Raw genomic sequence first — 14,359 nt, forward strand, 5'->3', positions numbered from 1 at the left:
GATTTCTTTTAATAAAAAATTCAAATATATATATATATATATATATATATATATATATATATATAGAGAGAGAGAGAGAGAGAGAGAGAGAGAGAGAATATCTTGCTAATCTTGTTTTATTTATTTCTGCATTTAAAAAATATATTTGTATTGATTTCAGAGAAGGTAGAGGGAGAGAGAGACATCAATGATGACAGAGACTCATTGATTGGCTGCCTCCTGCACTCTCCCTACTGGGACCGAGCCAGCAACCTGGGCATGTGCCCTGACAGGGAATCTAACCGTGATCTCCTGGTTCATAGGTCGATGGTCAACCACTGAGCCTGAAGTTTGCTAAGTTTAAAATTTTTTACAATGAATAAAATAATCTAGATTTTAAAGACTTGCTTAAATAAATGAGTGGGACTCTGTTATAATGAAAAACTTCTGCACAGCAATGGAAACCATGAACAAAATAAAAAGGCAACCTACCACATAGTCGGAAATATTTGCAAATCATGTATACAATATAGGGTCAATACCCAAAATATATAAGGAACTCACATAACTCAAGAGCAAAAAATAAATACCCCAAATAATCCAATTAAAAAGTGGGCAGAGGAACTGAACAGACACCTTTCCAAAGAAGAGAGATACAGGACAACATGAAAAGATGCTCAACATTACTAATCACCAGGAAAATGGAAACCAAAACCACAATGAGCTCCTTATAGCTGTTGGAATGGCTATCATAAAAAAAGCAAGAGATAACAAATGCTGGTAAGGATGTGCAATATATATGTATACGCACACTTATATCCACACATACATACCACACACAGAGACAATGAAATATTATTCAACCATGAGAAAGAAGGAAATTCTGCTATTTGTGACAACATGGATGGATCACGAGGGATTATGCTAAGTAAAATAAGCCAGACAGAGAAAGACAAATACTGCATGGTATCACTAATATGTGGAATCTATAAAAAAGGAGTTAGGCTCATGGAAACAGAGAATAGAAAAATAGTTACCATGAGGTGGTGGTGGGGGTGGTTCACTTAAAGAAACAGGAAGAGGTTGATAGAAAGGTACAAATTTTTAACTAACAGATAAATAAGATCTGAGAATCTAATGCATAACATGATGACTTTAGTTGATAACACTGTATTATATCATTGAAATTTGCTGAGAGTACAACTTAAATATTCTCACCATGAGGGAAAAAAAGGTAAACATGTGAGGTAATGTATATGTTAATTAACCTGGTGGGGAGAATCTTTTCAAAATGTATAGTTATATCAAATCATCGCAGTGTATACTTAAAATATCTATTTGTAAATTATAGCGCAATAAAGCTGAAAGAAAAGACTCACTGAGTGCACACATTAAAAGTTATAGCATCACACAGGGAAAAAGGAGTTAAGGAGTTTCTAGATGTGCAGTCTAAAAGGTGATGTGTATTATATCGTTCCATTAGTGCAGTAACATTTTCAACAGTGGCACTCAGACAGCTATAGTTTCTGTTGACCTCTGATATGTGACATTTTTCTCAAATTTAATCAAGATTATTTAGTTATGTAGGGATAAAAGAAACTTGATTTGTTTGAGAAACACATTTGAAAAAGTTATGATGAACTTTAATGGGAAACACACTTGTATAGAAGCCTGGGCATAAGGTTGAAATTGATCATCACATTGTTTGTTTAGAAAAGAAAACATAACATTCAAAGAATATGTTGGAAGCATTGGATTTCCTCACATAAGAACACACACATAGAAAATGATGAGGCTTGGATAAAGCCTATATTACAGACTATTTTTCTTTACTTAAGAGAGTTGACCTTACAATGCACATATTATTGAATATACTAAAAATCCGAATATTTTTGCATGTAGACACGTTTTGGAAAAAAAGATAGAAAATAAAAAAGAAACTCTTTTTATTGATAATACTAATGACTAGACTTTGAAAATAATTCTATAAGTGGAAGAGTGAAACAACAGGCAGTTTACAGGCAGCCAAATATGTAGATTTTAGGCAGCAGCCTATCACTGCTCTCCTGGGTGGTCTCCCATTTCGCAGAAGAGGGACTTGCTGAGCTTCGTGATAGAGTCAAGAGTACTCAGCACCTAAGGGGCCTTTGTGTGTGGGGAGGGTGGAGGGAGAGGAAATAGCTTTCTAAAAAGTCATAGAAGGGGGTCAAAAAATCATAGAAGAAACTTTGTGAGTTATACAAACCAACCCAGTTACCCCCAAGAAAAACCACACCTAAATTCTTCCAGACAGATTAGAATCTTTCCTATTTCTACAGACCTCCTGAGAAGGAGTTTCCATTTCCTTACTTTAGTATTTAACAGACTTCCTTCTCAAGAACACTGCTCTCTTGACTACGTTAAATCTTTGATAATACTGCCAAGACTTTTATTTGTTCTTATAATATCCTGTACAGGGAAGGAGGACAGCTGAGTGAGCTTGCTTCAGGAACTCTCTGTCCCTCATTCCCCCTTGGCCTTCTTTTCTCCACACTTACAATTCCCATTCCTTTAAGGTAGGGATTGCATGGGCTTTTCAGGGTCAAACAAATAATATGTAGGTTGAGGCAAAAGTAGGTTTACAGTTGTGAGTAAGCAAAACACAGAGTTCATTCTTGTATTAGTATCTATTAATTACTGTATCATTTTCCACAGGAACAACTGCAAACCTACTTTTGTCCAACCTTATAAAACTTGTAGGATTTAAGATTGTCAGGAGTGGTGGCAAAGTGGAGAACCACTGCTACTCTACAGGCATTTGATTATATTTTCATTATATGCGCTGAGTAGGTCAAGCCAGATATGATTTAGGGGTGAATTCTGCTTGAGAGCTGCCCATTTACATCCTTGCTTCAGGCCCTTCCTAAAAAGGTAGGACATGATAGTCAGGTTGCATTTGCCTATGGCTACAAATGAAAAACCAAGGCTTAGGTTAGCTGTGATGAAAGATGCTTCTTGTCTGCATTCTCTAGTACAAAAGCACTCTCATCTCTATAAGAAAAGCCTAAGCGACCGTTAAGGCAGAACGACCAGTCACTATGATGTGCACTGAACACCAGGGGACAGACACTCAATGCAGGAGCTGTCACCTGGTGGTCAGTGTACTCCCACAGGGGGAACGCCACTCAGCCAGAAGCCGGGCTCACGACTAGTGAGTGCAGCGGCAGTGGCGGGAGCCTCTCCCACCTCCGTGGCAGTGCTAAGGAGCAGTGAGCAGGAGGGCAGTAAGGAGCAAGGGGTTCCTGACTGCGAGAGGGATGTCTGCCCGTCAGCTTAGGCCTTATTCTCCAGGGAGCGAGCCTAAGCCAGCAGGTGGACATCCCCCAAGGGGTTCCATACTGCGAGAGGGTGCAGGCCGGGCTGAGGGACAACCCCCCCCCCCTCCAGTGCATGAATTTTGTGCACTGGGCCTCTTGTTATAATATAATTTCTTTTGGACACATATTCTGCAGGAGGTTTTAATGTATGCATTACCTCCAAGAAGGCACCTAATGTTTCTTGTTTCCTGGCATTCATATCCTTGTATGTTAGCCCTGTGTGAGCAGCAGTGTGGAAGTGATTATGTGTGACTTCCAAGGTTAGGTCATGTTCATGAACATCATTGCAGCTTTCATCTTTGTCTCTTATGTCCCTTGCTCCAGAGGAAGTCAGTGCCATGCTGTGAGGACACTCAAACAATCCTGTGCAGAACCCTGCAACCAACAGCCAGCACCTATTTGCTAGTCTAATGAGTGAGCCACCTGGGAAATGGATTCTCCAGACCCAATCAAACCTTCAGATGCCTCAAGACCAGCCAGTATCTGACTACAACTAAATGAGAGATTCTAAGTGAGAACTGCCCACAAGTTTTTGACCAACAGAAACTTGAACTATAATAAATACTTCTTATTGTTTTAAGACACTACGTTTTAGAGGTGATTTGTTTGGCAGCAATGATGACAGGACGGATTGAGTAGGTGGGTTTAGAGTCATGCATCCATAACCGCAGGCTTCTGTCAATTAGCACGAGTAGAATGATGGATCCTGGTGACCCATTCCTCTGTTTCTTCTTAAAAATTTCCCCAGCTTTATTGGGATATAGTTAACATATAACATGGTGTAATATTAAAGTGTACAACATGATGATTTGATATACAGGTGTACATTGTGAGATAATTACCACAGTAATGTTAGTTGACATATCCGTCACCTCCCATATCCTCTGTTTCTTTGGCAACAGGAAGGGAGATGTTGTGTTTTTTCCCTCAGGAATGTGGAGTGAGGACTAATGTAGAAAGCAGGGTGATTTTACATGGACACATGCCATATTTTTTCCATGCCATATTGGCTTTCAATGATCATTCGACAATAGCTGATATTAATTGAACTTTTACTATGTAGCAGCACTACATTAAGAGCTCCACCCAAGTTGTCCTCATATAATCCTCACAAGAACCCTAAGAAGTAGCTATTATTATTATATTTTGCCTGCTCACTGCAAGACAGCTCTTAAGGAGCTGATGAAATAAGCTAGTATCCAAGTAGCTGGGATTTAAAAAAAAAATACCACAAAATTTCCATTCCCAATATCTCTACAAGTCAGATATCACGGTTACTTCAATTTTATGAATATGCACTTGCATATATGTAAGTCATCTCTAAGCAGGATGCTCAGTCAGTTAATGAGTCCATGTATAGCAGACATGTTTTGCACTCAACTCTGTGAGAGCTACTGTGTAGCAACTGGCCAAGAAGCTGGGTCTCCACCACTGCAAGGAGCCCAGCTGCTACCATCTAACGTCCACACCTGTCTGCACCACAACATCCGTCCCGTGAGATGCTCCTGGCCAGGGACTGAGTGTGGCAGGCTCACCGATGCAGGATGATGACTCCCTGTGGCCCTGCTGACATTCCTTAGAACTGCACTGCCACCTGAGACTCTTCTACCATCCTTCTTCCCGGCCTCTCTTATTTACTTGTGGTCTGACCTACATCGTGGTCTAACCAACCCCCCCTTCTGCCTGTCCCTTCCCATGTTCCCCTCACAGGTGTTGTTACCCTGATAAATGTCTTACATAGCGAGCCCTGTGTTGGCCTCTGCTTCTCAGAAGGCCGGGACTAACATTTACGCATCTATGGTCACAGTGTGATGAGAAAGTGGCACGAGCAAGCCAAAGAGGACCTGAGAGGATTCAAAAGATAAGGAGTCTACTGTATAATTTTGCTTAAGCAAAGCTGGTGCTATACAGAATCAAGTAGCAGATTATTTGCAGGGAGGTTAAGTGGAGACTTATTCAAAGCAAAAAAAAAAAAAAAAGTGTTGATCAATAAAATAAGATGAGCCCAGTCAGCTTGGCTCGGTGGTTGAGCGTCAACCTATGAACTGGAGGTCAGGGTTTGGTTCCCGGTCAGGGCACATGCCTGGGTTTCAGGCTTGATCTCCAGTGTGGGGCGTGCAGGAGGCAGCCGATCAATGATTCTCTCTCATCATTGATGTGTCTATCTCTCTCTCTCTCTCTCCCTTTCTCTCTGAAGTCAATAAAAAAATTTTTTTTAATGAAATAAAGATGAGTAAGGATGGTGTATGTGGTGTTCTGTTTGGGGAAGTGAGGCAGATATATTCCTTATTAAGAAAAAGAATCCTGACATGTAGCAGACACTTTTGATGCCCTGCTTCACCACCCTGAGCCCACCCCTGATTTTAGTTGCAATAAGTGGGACAGTCTGAGTGAGCTCAGACTCATGCCAATAGTATTCCATCTCAAGCATGTGCCAGGAGTAGGATTGTCAGATTTAGAAGAAAAAAAGAAAAAGAATACAGGATGGGCATTTCAGATATATAAGTAATGTTTAGTGTAAGAATGTCTCATGAATATTTATAATAAAAAGTATTAGCTATTTATCTGAAATCTAATTTAACAGGGCATCTTGTATTTTATTGTCATGCCCAGCAAGGAGGTCTCTACTTTCCTATCTTGGACTTTTCTCTGAAACCAAAGCAGTGTCCTCAGCCTGTGCCCAGCAGTGAGAGTGAGTTCATGTATCCTCAGGACTAACCCACAATCAGTGGAGGGCTGTAGCTGGGCATCAGCACCCAGCACGTGTCTGTCCTTCCAGTGGAGAGTGTGGGCATTCTGTTTCTCAGAGGTCCCTGCAGTACGGAGTCTATTCTCTGCAGCAGCAACCTCATCGATGCACGCCTCTTCTTCTCTGTCTCCTTGCTCCTTCACTCCTGCTTCCTGTGATTGCCCTGCAAATAATAAACCTAGCTCTGAGTCTATATTTGGGGAAATCTAAATTAAGACAACATTTTTGTGGATAGAGACAACTCATAGCAATCCTTTCCTCCAAAATAATTTCAAAGAGCCAGGAATTTTAAAAATTAGTTTTAAGTAATACATGGGTCCTTAATCACATGAAGATATAATTTTAGATTCTAAGCAAATAAAAAATAGGTAATATACATTCCAGGAAGGGACATTTGTTTATTTGACCATAAATAAAATAAACCACTTGCTCATATCTATCTATATCTATATCTATATCTATATCTATATCTATATCTATATCTATATCTATATCTATATCTATATCTATATCTATATAGCTAAGCGACCTGTCTGTCCCTCCGACCGTCTGACCCACCAACTGGCCAGGACATATGACGTGTACTGGCAATTTAAAAATAAACGTTGACTCATGCATGCGTGATACATATAAAGCTCTCGCTGTTTCCAATTGCACGCGTGTGTTTCGATCTGTCATTATTGACTGTCAATTTGGTTGACACTTCTATTATACAGAAAGGGTGAATAGCAATATTAAAATATTTCTTCTAATTAATTTCCTTTCAATGTGCACAAATCTGTGTACTGGGCCACTAGTTAAATTATGGTTAAAAAGGGGTTTTTTGGTTATGAAATAATGACCCTCCAGTATGTATGGTGTGACTAACCAAAGACAATCAAATCTGTTTTCTAGTATATGTGATTTAAAGGCATTAAGAGTTTTGTCGAAAGAAGTAATGAAAGAAGTAATGGTGTGAGTAAGGATATCTGCAGCGGATTTGGAAGTTTGGGATTATTAGTTCTCAAGCACTCGGGCCATCAGTATAAATATTTGATGCTATTTAAGAATTACATTCGTTTTTGGCAGTGTTTTGCATTTCGTCAACCACAGCTTTCAAGTACCTTTAGTCTGTGAGAGGTTCTGCATAAAGCAATCAATCAGCCCCTTTTGGCTGTTTGGCAGAGACAGCCAATGACTTGTTCTGTCATGAACTGAATTCATATATATTCATGAGGCGCAGAGAAACACTTCATTGTTTCAGATTGTTTTGTTATTTCAGAATAAATCATAAAGACACCATCCCACCCATAGTTGGTAAAGAAATATTTGTCCTATGATCCTCACCTTTGTGGTTTGAAGTGTTTCAACTTGCACAGTTCAGCCCACATTTCATGTTATTTTTTTTTACAGTAAGTAGCAACTTTTTTTTAAAAGAACCAAGTCTCTGTTACCTTGTATCAGCAAAAATTGGAAGCATCTAATTGACATGTGTCCTAAGATAAAGTGACTGAATTTTCACAGACTGAAATGACATGTGTCCTAAGATAAAGTGACTGAATTTTCACAGACTCAGGGACTTCTGGCAGAATGATAAATTTCAGACAAATAGGTATTGTCTAAGCTCCCAGATTCCAACAATCTTAACCTTTTTTAGTCCCTTATTTGTGCAGAATCTTCCAAGAATCAGTCATATTTGGCAAATTTTGTATTCTGCCAGGATGTCTGTGAACTTCCATAAGAACAACAATAACACAAGCAGCATGAAAACATCTTGCTGAGAAAGCAATTTTAACACCTCTGGAAAAAAGGTGAATATTTATATTCAAAGCCACCTAAATTTCTCACTTTGTCGGCCTTTCCTAATCAGTGTAATCATATGCTGGTGAATCTGACAAAACCAGGGGGAATAAAATCCAGAGACAACAAATCCCATAGACATAAAAGCCATTGAACATTCTTGATCACCACCGACATGGATTCTCAGAAAAGCCAGTTTACTGGATCTTCCTTAAGAATAATGTTTTCAGCAACAAGACTCCATTCAAACATTTACTGTCTTGGATTCTAACAATGGCTATTTGTTTAGGTGGCACAATGTCTATTTAGAACTCAGTCAAATTCTTGCCATAGGGATCAACAATATTAAAAAGGACAAACAGTAATATAAATGTGGCTTCACAAAGGGTTGGAATAGACTATTTGGGTTTGGCTCCTGGTCCTTGGGCATATTAGCTGGTGAAACTCAGCCAATTTATTTAATTTTTAACCCTAGATTTTCTCATCTATATACTAAAGATAATAGTATTTTTCTCATTATTTAAAAAACATGTGCTATGCATAAAGTAAGAATCTATCAATATTAGTGTTTTGTTTTTTTTTCAGCCTCACCCAAGGATATGTTTTCATTGATTTTTAGAGAGAGTGGAAGAGAGAGAGGGAAAGACAGAGAGAAATATCAATGTAAGAGTAACGCATCGATTGGTTGCCTCCTACATGAGCCCCAACCAGGGCCCAGGCCAGGGAGGAGCCTGCAACCAAGGTACATGTCCTTGACCAGAATTGAACCTGGGTCTGCAGGGGAATGCTCTACCCACTGAGCAAAACCAGCTAGGGCTATCAATATTACTACTATTATTACTAGTTGGTGTGCTTAGTTGTAAAGAATAGAATCCACCCATCTGTTTAAGCTGGATTAAACAGAAAAGAAATTTGTGAAAGGAGACCAGGTGGCTCATAGATTCTGGAGGTAAAAGGGAAAGAGAATCACATTTGAAAGTGACATAAAAATGAGAATGCCTAAATCATATTGTAGAGGTGGCTGAGGCACACAGAAACTGGAGCTATAAAAGTTGTGGAGCCCAGTGCAAAATGAAAATAGGAGCCACTTGTTCAAAAAATAGGAAAATTTCCACTAATGAATTAAAATATAGAGCTCTTTCCTTTTATCTGCAGTCTCTCTCACAAGTTGGCATGGTGTTTTTATTTGTTATTTCATGTTCTTCTAACTAAACAACTGAAATTAAATCATTTAATATGACTTTTTCATTCACCTTTATGTTGTACAATGTCAGTCTAAAATGCAAATATAAGACCACTTCACTTACATGCAGAATTACCAAAATTACACAATTTATTTGTCACAGTTTGTCCATGCATCATGTATTTCATTCTTACCAGAAGAGTAGAAGTTATACAAAATGAACTCAACTGTTTTAATTCCACTCCTTGATACATGGGCATTCTACCAACACTCTCTGCCTTTGGCACACTGATGGGCAGGGGGAATCTGAAAGGAAAAGTAGATATGGGTTGCCCTAACTTTCTCTTTCCTTCTGTGTCATCATTTTCAGTGTAAGAGATGGTCTCCCACAGAGGAGTCACAGGAGGAAGGAAGCGATGATAAGGTTGCTGGTAGTCTGTGTTTGTTAGAATGGCATTCCCTGTTCTTTCGGTGTAGGAAACAAGTTCTGGTTTAAATGGGGAAGTGTGACCTCTTGGGGCCGTCAGTGCCCCCCACCACACCCCTATTACTTCACAGTAGACGTTACCATGTTTACTTTGTGCTCCCTTTGAGTCTTACTGAACTTCCACACACCATGGGTCTACTGGAATGCCGCGTTCCTGGGTCAGTAACTGCTATGTGCAAATGGGCGGTAAGAAAATGGGGCAGACACCCAGATGTGCAAATTATTACATTTAGCATCGTCTGGTTTGGGTATGCATTGGAAGATTTTATTTTTAACTCAGAAAGGCATATACTTTACTGTCTGGATATTCTTTTCCAAGAGAGTAAATGCTAGTGTCAGCAAATGCATCTGCACCAAGAAACACACACACAGACTGAATGAGACCAAGCAAAAAAACCTGTATATAAATTGAGCATTGTCCTGTGAGGTGCAAATCGCCTAAGGACAAAAGTCATCTGACATAGTATGTTGCATAATGATGATCCAGAACAACAATAAAAATCTGTTAGAAAAATTTTCAGGAGCCTAAACTGTGTTATTCTATAAACTCAACTTGATAGAGAGATGTACTTTACTACTCTGTTCCCAAGGACAATCTCTGGGACCTCTCATCAATATACACCCTCAATATACATGAGCTGAACTAGTATCAAGAATATGCTCCCTCAGTCCTGGCCAGTGTTGCTCAATGGTTGGAGTGTTGGCCCGCACACCAAAGGGTTACAGGTTTGATGCCCGGCCCCTGTATGGGCACGTGCAGGAGACAACCAATCCATGTCTCTCTCAGATCTCTCTCTCTCTTCTCTCTCTCTCTCTCTCTCTCTCTCTCTCTCTCTCTCTCTCTCTCTTCTCTCCTCCAACTCCTCCTTCTCTTCCGCTTTCTCTAAAAATCAATGGAAAAATATCCTTGGGTGAGGATTAACAACAAAAGAATATACCCTCTCAAATAGTCAGGGTTGAATGTATAAATTCATCATGATAACAGGGAGTCCCGTATTCTTGAATTCATTTCCAAACTCATTGCTCATTCTATTTTAACCTCAAATTATTCTTTCAAGTAAAATTTGCTCTTTAACTTTTAAGACAGCTTAATTTTGATGTGCAACATATTTCCACCAGATGTGTTACTCAAATAAATTATGTGAAGAATTTCTTGGCTACAGGATTGTTGGAATATTATTATGTTTGTTTCATTTCACTATTGTAAAAGTAAAAACCTTATATTCTGAATCCTATAACAAAATGTTAGATTAAGCCAGAAATACACAATTCTTCAGGATAGAAGTGAAATTGGTAAACTGGCTTCTATGTCTTCATTAATATTTATCAGTTCAGATGATTTGGATGAAATCATATGATGAATATAAACACTATTGGGAGTTGACTTTGTTACTTTATTTTTGGAGTATTTTTCAGAACTGATGTAAGAATTTATTGCTCAATAAATATTTGGTAGGGTGAATGACTTTTTGAGTAAGTTACTGTGACCGTTATAATGAAGTTGTTGACCCAGCTCATAATGGCCAATAGATTTAGGTAAAGAAACTTCACAAAACTAGATTTCCTGTTTTGCATTACTAGAACTTTCAACTCAATTAAAAAAAATTTTTAAGGGATTAGATCAAGTATTTAAAGACAAAGGTAGCTTCCCTGGAAAAGTAACTGGATGCTTTTTCTAAACTAAGTTGTGAGGTTACTGAGCACAGCCTGTCACACTCCACTAGTTCTCCCTTCATCCTCGGAAAAAAAATCCAGATGGGCTCATGCTGGCCCAGATTAAACTCCCCAACCTTCTTGAAGCTAGATGTGGCCATGTGACTAGATTTTTAGAACAATGAGGTATGAGCAGAAGTGATGTGTACAATTCATATTGTGTTGTTAAAGGTAGGAGGATAAAAATCAATTTTATACAAGTCTCTGTAATTTTGGGTTATAGTACATAGAGCCAAATCTTTATTCTAATAAAATAATGGACAAGATAGAATGCTTTTGGAGACAAAAATATGGTAAGAACCCATTAATTTTCCAGTGAACTAAATTAATGCAAGAAGGAAATATTTAGCAGTTACTTCTGGGGAAGGGCAAGCATTTGGAAGGGAGTAAGGTGGAGGTGAAATTTAACTTTTTAGTGTATACATTTCTTTTTGTTCGAATGCTATATAAAGAATATGCATTTGGAAATTACTCATGAAGTTTTATATATACTGATTCTTCTGGGCTTATGTTCCAATAAACCCATCGTAAGTTGAAAATACTGTAAGTCAAAAATGCATTTAGTACATCTAAACTATTGAACATCATAGCTTAGCCTGCCCTACCTTAAATATGCTCAGAACACATACATTAGCCTATAATTGGGCAATATCATCTAACACAAAGCCTATTTTATAACAAAGTGTTAAATATTTCGTGCAATTTATTATGTACACTAGAGGCCTGGTGCATGAATTCATGCACCAGTGGGGTCCCTCAGCCTGGGCTGTTGGATTGGGCCAAAACCAGCTCTCCGACATCCCCCAAGGGGTCCTGGATTGCAAGAGGGTGCAGGCCACGCCAAGGGATCCCACCGGTGCATGATCGGGGCCAGGAGGGACATGGGAGGTTGCCAACTGGGGAGGGACCGCAGGAGGGCTCCAGGGTGTGTCCAGCCCTTCTCCCTCAATCCTGATCGGCCAGACCACAGCAGCAAGATAACCTACTGGTTGGGGCATCTGACCCCTGGTGGTCATTGCACATCATAGCCAGCAGTTGAGCAGCCTTAGCATACATTAGCATATTACTCTTTGATTGGTTGAACGGACGACTGGCCAACCCGACACTTAGCATATTAGGCTTTTATTATATAGGATGTATCACTTTCACACCATCATAAAGTTGAAAATCGTAAGTTAGGAACCCTCTGTGTATATATGTGGTGCATATGTATGTTGAAATTTAAATATACATATATTATTGAAATTGAAATATATATTTAGCAAATATTTAACCCTTTGCACTCGCTTGCTTTTTTCTCGATTCCTTTATTCTACTTGGGATTTAATTTTTTAAATACCCCAGATTTTACAAAGCGCGGCAGTAGAATAAAAAACTGGAGTTTCTTTTCATACAAACTTATTTATTTGGATTTTTTTATATTTCAAATTATTGATACATTCAGAGTAATTTTAATCTCTATAATTTTTCATGGTGTGATATTTTTTGAAACATTCACCCACATGAAGACCTGGTTTACATTCACATGTTTCGCAAATATAAATAGTCTCTCTTCTTCCTCCTTTGATTTTTCTGTTAGAAGAAACAACACAATCTTTGTTTTTAGTTAGGGTGAGGTGTGATTATATGGAGCTTTCCATCTAAACGTTGCTCTAAGTTAGTGGATAATAATCTACCCCTGGAAGTTAGTGTACCATATCTGAATTCTCCAACAAGATCATGTACTAGTTTCCTAATAAATTTCACATGCGTTATCGGTTTTTCATTTTTTCTTTTTTGGCATCAGTTGAGACGGCATTTACATTTTACTTGTCCTTTCATGCTAATGAAAACAAGAAAAGATACTGGAAAAATAGACAAAAATCCCCCTTCCCCCCGTGGAGAAACTACGTGTCGAGTGTGGCTCAACATATGAGCTGCTACCGATGCTAACCATGTCATCACACTTGACATCTGAGTGCAAAAGGTTAACTATCTATATATATATATATAAAAGCCTAAGTGACCGAATGATCATTTGACCAGTCGTTATGATGCGCACTGACTACCATGGGGCAGACACTCAATGCAAGAGCTTCCCCCTGGTGGTCAGTGCGCTCCCACGGCAGGAGCACCGCTCAGCTGACTGACGTGTGCCAGCCATGGCAGCGTGCTACCTAGGGGCGGCAGCAGGTGCAGCGGGGCTGAGATGAGCAGGAGCAGCGTGATGCCCAGCCTGGGCTCAGGCTCCTCCCCGGCCACCTGCCCCTTTGTGCACTACTACATCCCTCGGGGGATGTCGGAATGCCAGTTTTGGCCTGGTTTCTGCAGACCAGGCAGGCAGAAACCAGAAGTCTGACATCCCTCAAGGGGGTTCCGGATTGCGAGCGGGCACAGGTCAGGCTGAGACTGGGCCTCTAGTTTGTATATGACAAAGGTAAAAGCAAACTCAGGAAGGCTTGATTTGGTTATGTTGCCTTGGGAAAAAGTCTTTAGATTTTTTTACTTTAGAGTTAAGTCACCCTAGGTTTGACTTCTGGTTCAATAACTTGCTAGCAGCAGCTAATGAGTAAGTTACATGCATTCTTTTAAAAGCATAGCAAAGAACTTATATGTATATATGCATAACCTATGGACACAGACAATAGTGCAGTAGGCCTGGGGTGGGGGATAGGTGTAGATTGGAGGGGGTCATTGGGGTAAAAAGGGACATCTGTAATATTTTCAACAATAAAGATACATTTTTAAAAAGCATAACTTATAATGTAATCTTATATGGTGGCTGTGAGGACTGTAGGTCCATTTAACTACCATTGCCAGATACATTAGAGGCACTCAATAGATGCTATTACTTTGAGATCACTCTTAAAATGTGGAAAACTGGAATGAAATCTTTTTGATATATGCTTATAATTGCATTAAGCCAGATAAAAATTATAATAGATGAATAGAGGAAGCATGCCAGGAAAAATGTATACAATGTTTTAAATAAGCATACCTCATAAGTGAATTTAGTAAAGTTACAATTAAAAATGTTTTATAACATTTATAATATTATTTATAAATTAATTTATAGTCATGGGTAACATAGAAAATATAATAAAGGGCTCTCTATTCGTAATGTAGAAAGAAAT

The sequence above is a fragment of the Cnephaeus nilssonii genome, assembly GCF_951640355.1.
Source record: "Cnephaeus nilssonii genome assembly, chromosome: 12".
Lineage (NCBI taxonomy): Eukaryota > Metazoa > Chordata > Mammalia > Chiroptera > Vespertilionidae > Cnephaeus > Cnephaeus nilssonii.